Genomic DNA, 6141 nt, shown 5'->3' with positions numbered 1-6141 from the left:
TTTCCTCCTCTTTTGTAAAATTTCAAATTACACAGTCTAACTGCTCTGTAAAAGGCACTTTTGAGATAGGTTAAAAACAACATGACAACAAAGTTAATAGTATCTGATTAGTATTTCTAAAGTTCTTTTAAATTCATTAGTGGAAAATGCTGAATAGGATACAAATACCTAGTAATAAAAATGCCCAGTGAGGTATAAATTAATTCTTTCCATTTTGGGGTTCTATTTATTTAATAGTCTATTTTTAAGTTCAGGGTTTTCAATTTTTATGATTATAAGGTATTAGCTAATTAATTTAAAAAAGTGGGGAAAACAGAAAAATGTATAACAAAGAAAATACAGAAAGTACACATGTAACTCAATAAATCAGATCCTAATTTATATTTTGGTGATCCTTCTTCTCCGTGTATATGAATGCTTACTTTTCTGGTTTGCTTTAGTTATTATTTTTAATTTTAATTATAGGGTGACTTAAGATATAAGAAATAAAGTAAAAACACAAGCAATAAAGAAGTACATAGAATACAAAGAGAAAGTCTTGTTTTACTTAGTCTAACCCTACTACCCTACCCAGAGTAAAAGTTGACTCAAATTTAAAGTATAACTTTACAGACCTGTTTTTTTTTAATATGACATATTTGTTCATGTATATATACTTTCAAAGATTTTATATTTATATGTATTTTTCAATATAAAATATATATAATATATAATCCATATGTATGTTATATTTTTATACTTAAATTAAGAACTTTTCCTATGTAATGAAAATATAATGTTCTTCATTCAATTCATAAATTTCTTCATAATTACTAAGTTATGATGTCTTCATAGGACAGGTTATTTGAAAATTTAAAAATAGGCCCTCCCTGGGTGGTGCAGTGGGCTAAAGCACAGCACTAAGAAGCTAAAGTCACTTTAGCATGAGTTTGATCCTTGCCTTCCCTGGAGGTGACGACATGGCGCGGCAGACCTCTCCTGACCCGCCCGCTGCTCCCCTCAGCAGTGTACTTTTGTCGATCTGCCTGTTCTGCTCCCCACTCTGTCTCTGGTGAAGCCTCTCACTGCCCCTGCACCCCAGTTCTGTATGCATAAATAAATAAATCTTTAAAAAATTTTAAAAATAATAACACTGTTATTGACTCTCTACCTATATCTTTGCACATTTGATTATCTCTTTAAGACAGATTTATAAAGTAACAGTGGTATTTCTGAGAGTATAAACTATTTTGTAGTTCCTAATATGTACATTAGTTTCCCAATATTTTAATAAACATATCATCCCAATACACTTTTAAGTGGTTCAGAAGGTGAGTGTCAAGAGCAGAAACCATGATACTTGATTCATGTTGCTATTTTAGAAGGGAGGCTAATTAGGAAAGTTCCTTCTGTTATTCTTAACTTCTACATTAAAAATACTGATGCTGGGTCCCCCCTAGCAAACACTTAATTTTATTGGAAGGTGGGCAACTCTACATTTTAAAGAGATTTCTAGATGATTCTAATGGGTAGCAAAGTTTGGGAACCACTGTCATGAAGCCCAGTCATTGGAAGAACCCCAGACACAGGTGATCCTAGGTCAAATGATGGTCACTAGATAGGTTTCTATGCTTGTTATTTAAAAGAAGATTAGAGTAGATGCTATTCAGTAGAAGAATCTGGTAGTGAAAAAGTTGCTGATTACATTCAATACTACAATGTTAATAACCTTTACTCTTAAATAAAATAAATTCAACTAGAAAACTAGGATCAGCCTAAACTAACATTGTAATATTCTTAAGCATTAGATCTGTAAAAGCATCTTTCCCTAGTGACTGCTGGAGTGTTTGGGGGGTGGGGAACACCCTTTTGCAAATTGATTTTTGTCTTGGCTACACTGTTTGCTTGTTTAAGCATTAATGACTCGATTTGGAAAGAAATAGCTTCCTGTATGGTCTGGATTAGGAAGAACCATCTTTACTCCTGCCAGAAACAGTGTACAAATTTTTGCATGTAAACAGTGCATCCTGCGATATATATATATATATATATATATATATATATATATATATATATATATATATATTAACACCTAGACAAGTAAGATGACACTAATGGCTTAAGGGCTAAAAGAAACATGAGTGCTGTAATGTAGAGTTGCAGAAGGAAGTGCTGAATTTCCCCTGGGACAGCGAGTAAAGCTTCCTGTTCTTTGTAGATTGGCCTATTATTGGAATACATTTGCCCAGTTAATCCTTAAAGTCATTAAATGGCAGGAAGCGATTAAATCACCAAGAAAAAAGTGACTGATGCATCTCAGAGATTCAGGCATAGTAAGAATTTCATTATTCTCAGTTAGGCATGCACGTTTGTTAATGCGGCATCTTCCAGTTACTGAACGTGTGTGCACAGGTGCGTGCCAGTGGTGTTGAACTAAAAAATGAATCTTTTTAAAGTCCCAGATCTTCAGTAAAATTATGATTATATATTTGGAGTAATACTCTACCAGTTTAGTCAAGTAGGATTATATCATTTCCCCAATGTCTTACTTATAAAAAAAAAAAATGTCCAATTGATTTGAGCTGTGAGTAGAATTCAGGGATTAAAGCTTCTTGGTAAATGTTCATTTTATTGTGCTACTTCCATTTTTAATGAACTCAGGAAACCTTGTTAATCTTGCCATTTTCTTTTTCTTCAAACTTAGGGAAATTCATTTGACCTTTCTGAATCTCAGTAAAATAAAAGGGTTGAGTTTTATGAACATTAGGTTTCTTTTAGTTCTAACAAACTATGAGTCTAAGAGAAAAACAATAATCCGAAGGTATTAAATGTAAAATGGTTCATACTTGAGATGATCATCAAAATAAATATGAGTGGAAAGTTAAAGACATAATAGAATATTTTGCATACTTAGCTAGCTTTCACATGCTAAGATCATGGGCTCTTCTAGAGCTTTGTCCTATGAGCAGGAATACCAAGCAATGTTAACTAGAGTCATCTAAGATCCATTTTTCTTAGCTGCTGTGCATTTTTCACTGATTTCATGCATTGAAAATGCATCACACTTTCAGGTTTTAATACATTTAAACGAGATAGTTCTAAATAGCTATTGAAAATTGTCCTTTTAGCGTAATGTATTTATAAATAACTTTTTAAGACAGATGCACAAAATTAGATAATGAGTCTTGTCTTAGTGGCAAAAAGAAAGTGCCTGCTCTTTGGAGACAGAATGCATTAGCCCTTTCAGGCCATCTGTGTATTGTTAGGGACATCTCTCTTTTAATACTCTGAAAAATTAGGGTGCTTCTTTCAGTGTAAAATGATCCGATTGTCCCATGGCTTCCTTAGTCATTTTGGCTGAATTAAATAATAATGGGGTAAGTTGCTGCATATTTGATTTGCCCGTGATGATTGGTGAGATGGGGTGGGCAGAATTACAAATCAACTAGAGTGCTATGAACTTCGTATGTGTATTTTTTATTTTAATGAACATTAACTGAGCTCCCTATCATGCTCTAGGGGCACTAAGATCTGTGGCCCCTAAGCCCCATTTTTAGGAAAGTAGCACTTAAAAGGCAGCTTAAGGGAAAACAATAAATATATAAAATATGATGTTATAAGCTACTAAGATAAAAGACAATTGCTTTAGGACAACAGAAGAAGAAGAAATTCATTTGGCTGAAGTTACTTGATAGAATAAGTGTGTGTATAATCTCAGAAATATACTTAAGCAGAACCTTCACCATACATCTGGTGTTTTGTCACCCATAATGAACAAAGGCAAGGAATGGTTTGAAAAAGCATGCCTGTGAGGAAAGTGTTCAGAGTGATGAGCCAGAGATGGATTGGAGAAGGTGAAGTTGAAAGCTTGTTGGGCCAGGCTTTGAAAGACCTTGACTTCGGTAGTAGAGGAAGCTGGGAAATAGAGTCAGAAAGAGAAAGAGTAAGCACTGGCCACTTTTACCATCCTATGTGGGTTGATGAGATCAACAAGAATTAGCTGGTTTCCAAGCAGTGATAGAAGGAAATGGAGACAGACCAGATGAACTCTCTCAGAAGGCTGAGACCAGTTGGTGGTTTGGCTGGTGATTAAACTGTTTTATGATGAGTAACTTGACTTAGTGTCTCTTTCCTTGTGTCTTCTGCCCGTAAGGGGGTTAAATTGGGGCTTTAGAGAGCATAGCTATCTTGGGGTGCTAAGAGATTGAGAGAAAGCTACAGTGATTTTTGACTGTTAGAAAGTAGTACAGGGTCATTTCTGTAATATTCTGTTGGCCAAAACAATTCATGTAGCCAGGGCAGAAACAGGGGGAAGAGAAACAGACTCTTCCTTTTAGATGAGAGGAACTTCATAGGATTTGTTACCTTTTTAATGTCTCATAAGCCACTCAAAGGTGCTTGGAATATAGTGAGTGTTCAATAAATAGCTGTTGAATGTATGCAGGAATGCAGAGAGTGATTTGATGCCCTGAAAGTGAAGGGTAAAATATTGTCACAGCTGCTATTGGGAATGGGAAAAGGAGCCAATGATGGGTAAGTGAAAGAATTGCTGAGCAGCATTGAATGTCCAGCTTGAAAATCATAAATTTGTTTTGAGCCAATTTTCTCCAACCACATTTGGTAGATTGGGTGCAAGCCCACAGAAACAGATGGTTGGGTTGATCCAGGTTAGGGACCAGCTCTGAGCAAACAAAAAGTATGGATCTGGGCTGCTCAACTTGATTCTGTGCCTCCTCAGGTCTCTGCTCACCCTCAGGTCTCTGCTCACCCAGGAGCTGATTACCAGCACTTTTGGGAACAGTTTACTTCCTAAATGTTCTCACTCAGTCTACTACCTGATACCAACTATCTGTGTTTAGTTCCAAAGTAGTTCAGCTGAGACTGTGACTGTAGGGTTCAAGTCCAGAGTAAATACACACAGAGATGCACACATACACACACACACACTCAGTGAGTGGGGGATTCCATTTGCATTGTTTTCCTTGGAAGGCATAATTGGGGCCCAATTTATGAAATTTGTTTTCTTTCCTTCACAGTTCTCTTATATCCTGCCAGATTCTCCTATTTCTAATTTCCACGAGGAGTTGATGGATTCCTTTTCCTTCCTCAGATCACTAGAACTTCCCTTCCCTTTCAGACTGGCATCATGCCAGTCTAAGAACACATCTGAGAGTGAGAAGGAGGGAATTGAGCTGAGCAAGACAGGATATTTGGCTGGTTATGAAGTTCCGCTCAACTTGAATTTTCAAGACACTTGATGGGACTTCCATTACTGAAACTGCAAGACATCCTGCCCTTGGTCAGGCTTCGAAATGTGTTGTGTGGTTGGCAGTGGGTAGCTCTGCTTATGCTGGGTTATTTATGGTTCCTGAAAATAGAGAAAAGGAGGTAGTAAACCTTTTATCTGAGGTTCACTATAATTTGGACAATTGCAGAGTAGTTTTGGTTCTTGGTTTATAGCACTGGGTGGGACACTAGAGTTGCATTTATGATGTGACAACGACCTAAAAAAATGGAAGGGGAAAATGCAAAAGAATTTGATTAGGGAAAATAGAACTTTTAACTTTGGAAAGAAAGTATTTTTTCTTTGGAAAGAAAGTATTTTCTCTTCCACAGTCTTCTTTAGGTAAGGAGGAGAGGCTTCTAGTTGAAAATGATAGAAAGACAAGAGATTCTAATGTAAAGGCTAAGGACTTTCATCTTTGTTATGAATGAAAGAAGTTCTGTTCACTAGTGTTTGTTAATAGTAATCACTACCTTTAGGAATTAAAAAAAAATAGCTCTTGGTATCAACTGCTGTCTGGGTATCTACAAAGTTTTTTCTTTTTTTAATATAATAGTTTATTTTTACACCATTTTATGCCTTTTTCCATCTCAGTTGTACTCCCCGTGGACTTCCCATCACCAGGTCACCCGTGTGTCATCACCATAGTCCAGTGCACTTCCCACCCCCCACTGTTTTTGATCCCATTCCACCCCCATAAAATCTCTCTGCTTTATAGTTGTTCATTATTATTGTTATTGTTTTCTCCCCCGGTCCTTTATACTCCTGCTGTAAGTGAAGCCATCGAGTATTTTTCCTTTTCTGGCTTATTTCACTAAGCATGATCTTTTCCAGCTTCATCCATGCTGCTGCAAAAGGTGTGTGTTTATTTTTTTTTT

The sequence above is a fragment of the Condylura cristata genome, unplaced genomic scaffold (genome assembly GCF_000260355.1).
Source record: "Condylura cristata isolate star-nosed mole 26May11 unplaced genomic scaffold, ConCri1.0 scaffold00004, whole genome shotgun sequence".
Lineage (NCBI taxonomy): Eukaryota > Metazoa > Chordata > Mammalia > Eulipotyphla > Talpidae > Condylura > Condylura cristata.
This window is presented reverse-complemented; position numbering follows the sequence as displayed.